This window comes from Ornithodoros turicata, unplaced genomic scaffold (assembly GCF_037126465.1).
Source record: "Ornithodoros turicata isolate Travis unplaced genomic scaffold, ASM3712646v1 ctg00001238.1, whole genome shotgun sequence".
NCBI lineage: Eukaryota > Metazoa > Arthropoda > Arachnida > Ixodida > Argasidae > Ornithodoros > Ornithodoros turicata.
Genome location: NW_026999514.1, coordinates 74,541 through 88,289, shown reverse-complemented (window position 1 = coordinate 88,289; position 13,749 = coordinate 74,541).

Here is a 13,749-nt window from a genome sequence, read left to right as displayed (position 1 = left end):
CAGTAGGCGGGCAACGCGGCTGCCTGAAATGAGACGAGGATCATCCCCCATCACCGCCTCGGGCTCGCCGTTCTCAGCTGGCAGTTTGTCGTTAACCTCTCCAGCGTCAACATATAAAGTCGTGGAGAAGGTGGCACTACCAAGTGAAAGAGGACGACCCGGGCCATCAGACGAGTGCTTGGTCGTATTTATCGCGTCATACCCTAGGCCCGTTTGCCGAACGTCTGGGATGAGGCGCCCGGGTTTATGTCGTAGCCGTGCTCAAATTCCTGGTTTCTTAAGTGCTCCAGTAGGCGGGCAACGCGGCTGCCTGAAATGAGACGAGGATCATCCCCCACCACCGCCTCGGGCTCGCCGTTCTCAGCTGGCAGTTTGTCGTTAACCTCTCCAGCGTCAACATATAAAGTCGTGGAGAAGCTGGCACTACCAAGTGAAAGAGGACGACCCGGGCCATCAGACGAGTGCTTGGTCGTATTTATCGCGTCATACCCTAGGCCCGTTTGCCGAACGTCTGGGATGAGGCGCCCGGGTTTATGTCGTAGCCGTGCTGAAATTCCTGGTTTCTTAAGTGCTCCAGTAGGCGGGCAACGCGGCTGCCTGAAATGAGACGAGGATGATCCCCCATCACCGCCTCGGGCTCGCCGTTCTCAGCTGGCAGTTTGTCGTTAACCTCTCCAGCGTCAACATATAAAGTCGTGGAGAAGCTGGCACTACCAAGTGAAAGAGGACGACCCGGGCCATCAGACGAGTGCTTGGTCGTATTTATCGCGTCATACCCTAGGCCCGTTTGCCGAACGTCTGGGATGAGGCGCCCGGGTTTATGTCGTAGCCGTGCTCAAATTCCTGGTTTCTTAAGTGCTCCAGTAGGCGGGCAACGCGGCTGCCTGAAATGAGACGAGGATCATCCCCCATCACCGCCTCGGGCTCGCCGTTCTCAGCTGGCAGTTTGTCGTTAACCTCTCCAGCGTCAACATATAAAGTCGTGGAGAAGCTGGCACTACCAAGTGAAAGAGGACGACCCGGGCCATCAGACGAGTGCTTGGTCGTATTTATCGCGTCATACCCTAGGCCCGTTTGCCGAACGTCTGGGATGAGGCGCCCGGGTTTATGTCGTAGCCGTGCTCAAATTCCTGGTTTCTTAAGTGCTCCAGTAGGCGGGCAACGCGGCTGCCTGAAGTGAGACGAGGATGATCCCCCATCACCGCCTCGGGCTCGCCGTTCTCAGCTGGCAGTTTGTCGTTAACCTCTCCAGCGTCAACATATAAAGTCGTGGAGAAGCTGGCACTACCAAGTGAAAGAGGACGACCTGGGCCATCAGACGAGTGCTTGGTCGTATTTATCGCGTCATACCCTAGGCCCGTTTGCCGAACGTCTGGGATGAGGCGCCCGGGTTTATGTCGTAGCCGTGCTCAAATTCCTGGTTTCTTAAGTGCTCCAGTAGGCGGGCAACGCGGCTGCCTGAAATGAGACGAGGATCAACCCCCATCACCGCCTCGGGCTCGCCGTTCTCAGCTGGCAGTTTGTCGTTAACCTCTCCAGCGTCAACATATAAAGTCGTGGAGAAGCTGGCACTACCAAGTGAAAGAGGACGACCTGGGTCATCAGACGAGTGCTTGGTCGTATTTATCGCGTCATACCCTAGGCCCGTTTGCCGAACGTCTGGGATGAGGCGCCCGGGTTTATGTCGTAGCCGTGCTCAAATTCCTGGTTTCTTAAGTGCTCCAGTAGGCGGGCAACGCGGCTGCCTGAAATGAGACGAGGATCATCCCCCATCACCGCCTCGGGCTCGCCGTTCTCAGCTGGCAGTTTGTCGTTAACCTCTCCAGCGTCAACATATAAAGTCGTGGAGAAGCTGGCACTACCAAGTGAAAGAGGACGACCTGGGCCATCAGACGAGTGCTTGGTCGTATTTATCGCGTCATACCCTAGGCCCGTTTGCCGAACGTCTGGGATGAGGCGCCCGGGTTTATGTCGTAGCCGTGCTCAAATTCCTGGTTTCTTAAGTGCTCCAGTAGGCGGGCAACGCGGCTGCCTGAAATGAGACGAGGATCATCCCCCATCACCGCCTCGGGCTCGCCGTTCTCAGCTGGCAGTTTGTCGTTAACCTCTCCAGCGTCAACATATAAAGTCGTGGAGAAGCTGGCACTACCAAGTGAAAGAGGACGACCCGGGCCATCAGACGAGTGCTTGGCCGTATTTATCGCGTCATACCCTAGGCCCGTTTGCCGAACGTCTGGGATGAGGCGCCCGGGTTTATGTCGTAGCCGTGCTCAAATTCCTGGTTTCTTAAGTGCTCCAGTAGGCGGGCAACGCGGCTGCCTGAAATGAGACGAGGATCATCCCCCATCACCGCCTCGGGCTCGCCGTTCTCAGCTGGCAGTTTGTCGTTAACCTCTCCAGCGTCAACATATAAAGTCGTGGAGAAGCTGGCACTACCAAGTGAAAGAGGACGACCTGGGCCATCAGACGAGTGCTTGGTCGTATTTATCGCGTCATACCCTAGGCCCGTTTGCCGAACGTCTGGGATGAGGCGCCCGGGTTTATGTCGTAGCCGTGCTCAAATTCCTGGTTTCTTAAGTGCTCCAGTAGGCGGGCAACGCGGCTGCCTGAAATGAGACGAGGATCATCCCCCATCACCGCCTCGGGCTCGCCGTTCTCAGCTGGCAGTTTGTCGTTAACCTCTCCAGCGTCAACATATAAAGTCCTGGAGAAGCTGGCACTACCAAGTGAAAGAGGACGACCTGGGCCATCAGACGAGTGCTTGGTCGTATTTATCGCGTCATACCCTAGGCCCGTTTGCCGAACGTCTGGGATGAGGCGCCCGGGTTTATGTCGTAGCCGTGCTCAAATTCCTGGTTTCTTAAGTGCTCCAGTAGGCGGGCAACGCGGCTGCCTGAAATGAGACGAGGATCATCCCCCATCACCGCCTCGGGCTCGCCGTTCTCAGCTGGCAGTTTGTCGTTAACCTCTCCAGCGTCAACATATAAAGTCGTGGAGAAGCTGGCACTACCAAGTGAAAGAGGACGACCTGGGCCATCAGACGAGTGCTTGGTCGTATTTATCGCGTCATACCCTAGGCCCGTTTGCCGAACGTCTGGGATGAGGCGCCCGGGTTTATGTCGTAGCCGTGCTCAAATTCCTGGTTTCTTAAGTGCTCCAGTAGGCGGGCAACGCGGCTGCCTGAAATGAGACGAGGATCATCCCCCATCACCGCCTCGGGCTCGCCGTTCTCAGCTGGCAGTTTGTCGTTAACCTCTCCAGCGTCAACATATAAAGTCGTGGAGAAGCTGGCACTACCAAGTGAAAGAGGACGACCTGGGCCATCAGACGAGTGCTTGGTCGTATTTATCGCGTCATACCCTAGGCCCGTTTGCCGAACGTCTGGGATGAGGCGCCCGGGTTTATGTCGTAGCCGTGCTCAAATTCCTGGTTTCTTAAGTGCTCCAGTAGGCGGGCAACGCGGCTGCCTGAAATGAGACGAGGCTCATCCCCCATCACCGCCTCGGGCTCGCCGTTCTCAGCTGGCAGTTTGTCGTTAACCTCTCCAGCGTCAACATATAAAGTCGTGGAGAAGCTGGCACTACCAAGTGAAAGAGGACGACCTGGGCCATCAGACGAGTGCTTGGTCGTATTTATCGCGTCATACCCTAGGCCCGTTTGCCGAACGTCTGGGATGAGGCGCCCGGGTTTATGTCGTAGCCGTGCTCAAATTCCTGGTTTCTTAAGTGCTCCAGTAGGCGGGCAACGCGGCTGCCTGAAATGAGACGAGGATCATCCCCCATCACCGCCTCGGGCTCGCCGTTCTCAGCTGGCAGTTTGTCGTTAACCTCTCCAGCGTCAACATATAAAGTCGTGGAGAAGCTGGCACTACCAAGTGAAAGAGGACGACCTGGGCCATCAGACGAGTGCTTGGTCGTATTTATCGCGTCATACCCTAGGCCCGTTTGCCGAACGTCTGGGATGAGGCGCCCGGGTTTATGTCGTAGCCGTGCTCAAATTCCTGGTTTCTTAAGTGCTCCAGTAGGCGGGCAACGCGGCTGCCTGAAATGAGACGAGGATCATCCCCCATCACCGCCTCGGGCTCGCCGTTCTCAGCTGGCAGTTTGTCGTTAACCTCTCCAGCGTCAACATATAAAGTCGTGGAGAAGCTGGCACTACCAAGTGAAAGAGGACGACCTGGGCCATCAGACGAGTGCTTGGTCGTATTTATCGCGTCATACCCTAGGCCCGTTTGCCGAACGTCTGGGATGAGGCGCCCGGGTTTATGTCGTAGCCGTGCTCAAATTCCTGGTTTCTTAAGTGCTCCAGTAGGCGGGCAACGCGGCTGCCTGAAATGAGACGAGGATCATCCCCCATCACCGCCTCGGGCTCGCCGTTCTCAGCTGGCAGTTTGTCGTTAACCTCTCCAGCGTCAACATATAAAGTCGTGGAGAAGCTGGCACTACCAAGTGAAAGAGGACGACCTGGGCCATCAGACGAGTGCTTGGTCGTATTTATCGCGTCATACCCTAGGCCCGTTTGCCGAACGTCTGGGATGAGGCGCCCGGGTTTATGTCGTAGCCGTGCTCAAATTCCTGGTTTCTTAAGTGCTCCAGTAGGCGGGCAACGCGGCTGCCTGAAATGAGACGAGGATCATCCCCCATCACCGCCTCGGGCTCGCCGTTCTCAGCTGGCAGTTTGTCGTTAACCTCTCCAGCGTCAACATATAAAGTCGTGGAGAAGCTGGCACTACCAAGTGAAAGAGGACGACCCGGGACATCAGACGAGTGCTTGGTCGTATTTATCGCGTCATACCCAAGGCCCGTTTGCCGAACGTCTGGGATGAGGCGCCCGGGTTTATGTCGTAGCCGTGCTCAAATTCCTGGTTTCTTAAGTGCTCCAGTAGGCGGGCAACGCGGCTGCCTGAAACGAGACGAGGATCAACCCCCATCACCGCCTCCGGCTCGCCGTTCTCAGCTGGCAGTTTGTCGTTAACCTCTCCAGCGTCAACATATAAAGTCGTGGAGAAGCTGGCAGTACCAAGTGAAAGAGGACGACCCGAGCCATCAGACGAGTGCTTGGTCGTATTTATCGCGTCATACCCTAGGCCCGTTTGCCGAACGTCTGGGATGAGGCGCCCGGGTTTATGTCGTAGCCGTGCTCAAATTCCTGCTTTCTTAAGTGCTCCAGTAGCCGGGCAACGCGGCTGCCTGAAACGAGACGAGGATCATCCCCCATCACCGCCTCGGGCTCGCCGTTCTCAGCTGGCAGTTTGTCGTTAACCTCTCCAGCGTCAACATATAAAGTCGTGGAGAAGCTGGCACTACCAACTGAAAGAGGACGACCCGGGCCATCAGACGAGTGCTTGGTCGTATTTATCGCGTCATACCCTAGGCCCGTTTGCCGAACGTCTGGGATGAGGCGCCCGGGTTTATGTCGTAGCCGTGCTCAAATTCCTGCTTTCTTAAGTGCTCCAGTAGGCGGGCAACGCGGCTGCCTGAAACGAGACGAGGATCATCCCCCATCACCGCCTCGGGCTCGCCGTTCTCAGCTGGCAGTTTGTCGTTCACCTCTCCAGCGTCAACATATAAAGTCGTGGAGAAGCTGGCACTACCAAGTGAAAGAGGACGACCTGGGCCATCAGACGAGTGCTTGGTCGTATTTATCGCGTCATACCCTAGGCCCGTTTGCCGAACGTCTGGGATGAGGCGCCCGGGTTTATGTCGTAGCCGTGCTCAAATTCCTGGTTTCTTAAGTGCTCCAGTAGGCGGGCAACGCGGCTGCCTGAAATGAGACGAGGATGATCCCCCATCACCGCCTCGGGCTCGCCGTTCTCAGCTGGCAGTTTGTCGTTAACCTCTCCAGCGTCAACATATAAAGTCGTGGAGAAGCTGGCACTACCAAGTGAAAGAGGACGACCTGGGCCATCAGACGAGTGCTTGGTCGTATTTATCGCTTCATACCCTAGGCCCGTTTGCCGAACGTCTGGGATGAGGCGCCCGGGTTTATGTCGTAGCCGTGCTCAAATTCCTGGTTTCTTAAGTGCTCCAGTAGGCGGGCAACGCGGCTGCCTGAAATGAGACGAGGATCAACCCCCATCACCGCCTCGGGCTCGCCGTTCTCAGCTGGCAGTTTGTCGTTAACCTCTCCAGCGTCAACATATAAAGTCGTGGAGAAGCTGGCACTACCAAGTGAAAGAGGACGACCTGGGTCATCAGACGAGTGCTTGGTCGTATTTATCGCGTCATACCCTAGGCCCGTTTGCCGAACGTCTGGGATGAGGCGCCCGGGTTTATGTCGTAGCCGTGCTCAAATTCCTGGTTTCTTAAGTGCTCCAGTAGGCGGGCAACGCGGCTGCCTGAAATGAGACGAGGATCATCCCCCATCACCGCCTCGGGCTCGCCGTTCTCAGCTGGCAGTTTGTCGTTAACCTCTCCAGCGTCAACATATAAAGTCGTGGAGAAGCTGGCACTACCAAGTGAAAGAGGACGACCTGGGCCATCAGACGAGTGCTTGGTCGTATTTATCGCGTCATACCCTAGGCCCGTTTGCCGAACGTCTGGGATGAGGCGCCCGGGTTTATGTCGTAGCCGTGCTCAAATTCCTGGTTTCTTAAGTGCTCCAGTAGGCGGGCAACGCGGCTGCCTGAAATGAGACGAGGCTCATCCCCCATCACCGCCTCGGGCTCGCCGTTCTCAGCTGGCAGTTTGTCGTTAACCTCTCCAGCGTCAACATATAAAGTCGTGGAGAAGCTGGCACTACCAAGTGAAAGAGGACGACCTGGGCCATCAGACGAGTGCTTGGTCGTATTTATCGCGTCATACCCTAGGCCCGTTTGCCGAACGTCTGGGATGAGGCGCCCGGGTTTATGTCGTAGCCGTGCTCAAATTCCTGGTTTCTTAAGTGCTCCAGTAGGCGGGCAACGCGGCTGCCTGAAATGAGACGAGGATCATCCCCCATCACCGCCTCGGGCTCGCCGTTCTCAGCTGGCAGTTTGTCGTTAACCTCTCCAGCGTCAACATATAAAGTCGTGGAGAAGCTGGCACTACCAAGTGAAAGAGGACGACCTGGGCCATCAGACGAGTGCTTGGTCGTATTTATCGCGTCATACCCTAGGCCCGTTTGCCGAACGTCTGGGATGAGGCGCCCGGGTTTATGTCGTAGCCGTGCTCAAATTCCTGGTTTCTTAAGTGCTCCAGTAGGCGGGCAACGCGGCTGCCTGAAATGAGACGAGGATCATCCCCCATCACCGCCTCGGGCTCGCCGTTCTCAGCTGGCAGTTTGTCGTTAACCTCTCCAGCGTCAACATATAAAGTCGTGGAGAAGCTGGCACTACCAAGTGAAAGAGGACGACCTGGGCCATCAGACGAGTGCTTGGTCGTATTTATCGCGTCATACCCTAGGCCCGTTTGCCGAACGTCTGGGATGAGGCGCCCGGGTTTATGTCGTAGCCGTGCTCAAATTCCTGGTTTCTTAAGTGCTCCAGTAGGCGGGCAACGCGGCTGCCTGAAATGAGACGAGGATCATCCCCCATCACCGCCTCGGGCTCGCCGTTCTCAGCTGGCAGTTTGTCGTTAACCTCTCCAGCGTCAACATATAAAGTCGTGGAGAAGCTGGCACTACCAAGTGAAAGAGGACGACCTGGGCCATCAGACGAGTGCTTGGTCGTATTTATCGCGTCATACCCTAGGCCCGTTTGCCGAACGTCTGGGATGAGGCGCCCGGGTTTATGTCGTAGCCGTGCTCAAATTCCTGGTTTCTTAAGTGCTCCAGTAGGCGGGCAACGCGGCTGCCTGAAATGAGACGAGGATCATCCCCCATCACCGCCTCGGGCTCGCCGTTCTCAGCTGGCAGTTTGTCGTTAACCTCTCCAGCGTCAACATATAAGGTCGTGGAGAAGCTGGCACTACCAAGTGAAAGAGGACGACCCGGGACATCAGACGAGTGCTTGGTCGTATTTATCGCGTCATACCCAAGGCCCGTTTGCCGAACGTCTGGGATGAGGCGCCCGGGTTTATGTCGTAGCCGTGCTCAAATTCCTGGTTTCTTAAGTGCTCCAGTAGGCGGGCAACGCGGCTGCCTGAAACGAGACGAGGATCAACCCCCATCACCGCCTCCGGCTCGCCGTTCTCAGCTGGCAGTTTGTCGTTAACCTCTCCAGCGTCAACATATAAAGTCGTGGAGAAGCTGGCAGTACCAAGTGAAAGAGGACGACCCGAGCCATCAGACGAGTGCTTGGTCGTATTTATCGCGTCATACCCTAGGCCCGTTTGCCGAACGTCTGGGATGAGGCGCCCGGGTTTATGTCGTAGCCGTGCTCAAATTCCTGCTTTCTTAAGTGCTCCAGTAGCCGGGCAACGCGGCTGCCTGAAACGAGACGAGGATCATCCCCCATCACCGCCTCGGGCTCGCCGTTCTCAGCTGGCAGTTTGTCGTTAACCTCTCCAGCGTCAACATATAAAGTCGTGGAGAAGCTGGCACTACCAACTGAAAGAGGACGACCCGGGCCATCAGACGAGTGCTTGGTCGTATTTATCGCGTCATACCCTAGGCCCGTTTGCCGAACGTCTGGGATGAGGCGCCCGGGTTTATGTCGTAGCCGTGCTCAAATTCCTGCTTTCTTAAGTGCTCCAGTAGGCGGGCAACGCGGCTGCCTGAAACGAGACGAGGATCATCCCCCATCACCGCCTCGGGCTCGCCGTTCTCAGCTGGCAGTTTGTCGTTCACCTCTCCAGCGTCAACATATAAAGTCGTGGAGAAGCTGGCACTACCAAGTGAAAGAGGACGACCTGGGCCATCAGACGAGTGCTTGGTCGTATTTATCGCGTCATACCCTAGGCCCGTTTGCCGAACGTCTGGGATGAGGCGCCCGGGTTTATGTCGTAGCCGTGCTCAAATTCCTGGTTTCTTAAGTGCTCCAGTAGGCGGGCAACGCGGCTGCCTGAAATGAGACGAGGATGATCCCCCATCACCGCCTCGGGCTCGCCGTTCTCAGCTGGCAGTTTGTCGTTAACCTCTCCAGCGTCAACATATAAAGTCGTGGAGAAGCTGGCACTACCAAGTGAAAGAGGACGACCTGGGCCATCAGACGAGTGCTTGGTCGTATTTATCGCTTCATACCCTAGGCCCGTTTGCCGAACGTCTGGGATGAGGCGCCCGGGTTTATGTCGTAGCCGTGCTCAAATTCCTGGTTTCTTAAGTGCTCCAGTAGGCGGGCAACGCGGCTGCCTGAAATGAGACGAGGATCAACCCCCATCACCGCCTCGGGCTCGCCGTTCTCAGCTGGCAGTTTGTCGTTAACCTCTCCAGCGTCAACATATAAAGTCGTGGAGAAGCTGGCACTACCAAGTGAAAGAGGACGACCTGGGTCATCAGACGAGTGCTTGGTCGTATTTATCGCGTCATACCCTAGGCCCGTTTGCCGAACGTCTGGGATGAGGCGCCCGGGTTTATGTCGTAGCCGTGCTCAAATTCCTGGTTTCTTAAGTGCTCCAGTAGGCGGGCAACGCGGCTGCCTGAAATGAGACGAGGATCATCCCCCATCACCGCCTCGGGCTCGCCGTTCTCAGCTGGCAGTTTGTCGTTAACCTCTCCAGCGTCAACATATAAAGTCGTGGAGAAGCTGGCACTACCAAGTGAAAGAGGACGACCTGGGCCATCAGACGAGTGCTTGGTCGTATTTATCGCGTCATACCCTAGGCCCGTTTGCCGAACGTCTGGGATGAGGCGCCCGGGTTTATGTCGTAGCCGTGCTCAAATTCCTGGTTTCTTAAGTGCTCCAGTAGGCGGGCAACGCGGCTGCCTGAAATGAGACGAGGATCATCCCCCATCACCGCCTCGGGCTCGCCGTTCTCAGCTGGCAGTTTGTCGTTAACCTCTCCAGCGTCAACATATAAAGTCGTGGAGAAGCTGGCACTACCAAGTGAAAGAGGACGACCCGGGCCATCAGACGAGTGCTTGGTAGTATTTATCGCGTCATACCCTAGGCCCGTTTGCCGAACGTCTGGGATGAGGCGCCCGGGTTTATGTCGTAGCCGTGCTCAAATTCCTGGTTTCTTAAGTGCTCCAGTAGGCGGGCAACGCGGCTGCCTGAAATGAGACGAGGATCATCCCCCATCACCGCCTCGGGCTCGCCGTTCTCAGCTGGCAGTTTGTCGTTAACCTCTCCAGCGTCAACATATAAAGTCGTGGAGAAGCTGGCACTACCAAGTGAAAGAGGACGACCCGGGCCATCAGACGAGTGCTTGGTCGTATTTATCGCGTCATACCCTAGGCCCGTTTGCCGAACGTCTGGGATGAGGCGCCCGGGTTTATGTCGTAGCCGTGCTCAAATTCCTGGTTTCTTAAGTGCTCCAGTAGGCGGGCAACGCGGCTGCCTGAAATGAGACGAGGATCATCCCCCATCACCGCCTCGGGCTCGCCGTTCTCAGCTGGCAGTTTGTCGTTAACCTCTCCAGCGTCAACATATAAAGTCGTGGAGAAGCTGGCACTACCAAGTGAAAGAGGACGACCTGGGCCATCAGACGAGTGCTTGGTCGTATTTATCGCGTCATACCCTAGGCCCGTTTGCCGAACGTCTGGGATGAGGCGCCCGGGTTTATGTCGTAGCCGTGCTCAAATTCCTGGTTTCTTAAGTGCTCCAGTAGGCGGGCAACGCGGCTGCCTGAAATGAGACGAGGATCATCCCCCATCACCGCCTCGGGCTCGCCGTTCTCAGCTGGCAGTTTGTCGTTAACCTCTCCAGCGTCAACATATAAAGTCGTGGAGAAGCTGGCACTACCAAGTGAAAGAGGACGACCCGGGCCATCAGACGAGTGCTTGGTCGTATTTATCGCGTCATACCCTAGGCCCGTTTGCCGAACGTCTGGGATGAGGCGCCCGGGTTTATGTCGTAGCCGTGCTCAAATTCCTGGTTTCTTAAGTGCTCCAGTAGGCGGGCAACGCGGCTGCCTGAAATGAGACGAGATCATCCCCCATCACCGCCTCGGGCTCGCCGTTCTCAGCTGGCAGTTTGTCGTTAACCTCTCCAGCGTCAACATATAAAGTCGTGGAGAAGCTGGCACTACCAAGTGAAAGAGGACGACCGGGCCATCAGACGAGTGCTTGGTCGTATTTATCGCGTCATACCCTAGGCCCGTTTGCCGAACGTCTGGGATGAGGCGCCCGGGTTTATGTCGTAGCCGTGCTCAAATTCCTGGTTTCTTAAGTGCTCCAGTAGGCGGGAAAAGCGGCTGCCTGAAATGAGACGAGGATCATCCCCCATCACCGCCTCGGGCTCGCCGTTCTCAGCTGGCAGTTTGTCGTTAACCTCTCCAGCGTCAACATATAAAGTCGTGGAGAAGCTGGCACTACCAAGTGAAAGAGGACGACCTGGGCCATCAGACGAGTGCTTGGTCGTATTTATCGCGTCATACCCTAGGCCCGTTTGCCGAACGTCTGGGATGAGGCGCCCGGGTTTATGTCGTAGCCGTGCTCAAATTCCTGGTTTCTTAAGTGCTCCAGTAGGCGGGCAACGCGGCTGCCTGAAATGAGACGAGGATCATCCCCCATCACCGCCTCGGGCTCGCCGTTCTCAGCTGGCAGTTTGTCGTTAACCTCTCCAGCGTCAACATATAAAGTCGTGGAGAAGCTGGCACTACCAAGTGAAAGAGGACGACCCGGGCCATCAGACGAGTGCTTGGTCGTATTTATCGCGTCATACCCTAGGCCCGTTTGCCGAACGTCTGGGATGAGGCGCCCGGGTTTATGTCGTAGCCGTGCTCAAATTCCTGGTTTCTTAAGTGCTCCAGTAGGCGGGCAACGCGGCTGCCTGAAATGAGACGAGGATGATCCCCATCACCGCCTCGGGCTCGCCGTTCTCAGCTGGCAGTTTGTCGTTAACCTCTCCAGCGTCAACATATAAAGTCGTGGAGAAGCTGGCACTACCAAGTGAAAGAGGACGACCCGGGCCATCAGACGAGTGCTTGGTCGTATTTATCGCGTCATACCCTAGGCCCGTTTGCCGAACGTCTGGGATGAGGCGCCCGGGTTTATGTCGTAGCCGTGCTCAAATTCCTGGTTTCTTAAGTGCTCCAGTAGGCGGGCAACGCGGCTGCCTGAAATGAGACGAGGATCATCCCCCATCACCGCCTCGGGCTCGCCGTTCTCAGCTGGCAGTTTGTCGTTAACCTCTCCAGCGTCAACATATAAAGTCGTGGAGAAGCTGGCACTACCAAGTGAAAGAGGACGACCCGGGCCATCAGACGAGTGCTTGGTCGTATTTATCGCGTCATACCCTAGGCCCGTTTGCCGAACGTCTGGGATGAGGCGCCCGGGTTTATGTCGTAGCCGTGCTCAAATTCCTGGTTTCTTAAGTGCTCCAGTAGGCGGGCAACGCGGCTGCCTGAAATGAGACGAGGATGATCCCCCATCACCGCCTCGGGCTCGCCGTTCTCAGCTGGCAGTTTGTCGTTAACCTCTCCAGCGTCAACATATAAAGTCGTGGAGAAGCTGGCACTACCAAGTGAAAGAGGACGACCCGGGCCATCAGACGAGTGCTTGGTCGTATTTATCGCGTCATACCCTAGGCCCGTTTGCCGAACGTCTGGGATGAGGCGCCCGGGTTTATGTCGTAGCCGTGCTCAAATTCCTGGTTTCTTAAGTGCTCCAGTAGGCGGGCAACGCGGCTGCCTGAAATGAGACGAGGATCATCCCCCATCACCGCCTCGGGCTCGCCGTTCTCAGCTGGCAGTTTGTCGTTAACCTCTCCAGCGTCAACATATAAAGTCGTGGAGAAGCTGGCACTACCAAGTGAAAGAGGACGACCCGGGCCATCAGACGAGTGCTTGGTAGTATTTATCGCGTCATACCCTAGGCCCGTTTGCCGAACGTCTGGGATGAGGCGCCCGGGTTTATGTCGTAGCCGTGCTCAAATTCCTGGTTCTTAAGTGCTCCAGTAGGCGGGGCAACGCGGCTGCCTGAAATGAGACGAGGATCATCCCCCATCACCGCCTCGGGCTCGCCGTTCTCAGCTGGCAGTTTGTCGTTAACCTCTCCAGCGTCAACATATAAAGTCGTGGAGAAGCTGGCACTACCAAGTGAAAGAGGACGACCCGGGCCATCAGACGAGTGCTTGGTCGTATTTATCGCGTCATACCCTAGGCCCGTTTGCCGAACGTCTGGGATGAGGCGCCCGGGTTTATGTCGTAGCCGTGCTCAAATTCCTGGTTCTTAAGTGCTCCAGTAGGCGGGCAACGCGGCTGCCTGAAATGAGACGAGGATGATCCCCCATCACCGCCTCGGGCTCGCCGTTCTCAGCTGGCAGTTTGTCGTTAACCTCTCCAGCGTCAACATATAAAGTCGTGGAGAAGCTGGCACTACCAAGTGAAAGAGGACGACCCGGGCCATCAGACGAGTGCTTGGTCGTATTTATCGCGTCATACCCTAGGCCCGTTTGCCGAACGTCTGGGATGAGGCGCCCGGGTTTATGTCGTAGCCGTGCTCAAATTCCTGGTTTCTTAAGTGCTCCAGTAGGCGGGCAACGCGGCTGCCTGAAATGAGACGAGGATCATCCCCCATCACCGCCTCGGGCTCGCCGTTCTCAGCTGGCAGTTTGTCGTTAACCTCTCCAGCGTCAACATATAAAGTCGTGGAGAAGCTGGCACTACCAAGTGAAAGAGGACGACCCGGGCCATCAGACGAGTGCTTGGTCGTATTTATCGCGTCATACCCTAGGCCCGTTTGCCGAACGTCTGGGATGAGGCGCCCGGGGTTATGTCGTAGCCGTGCTCA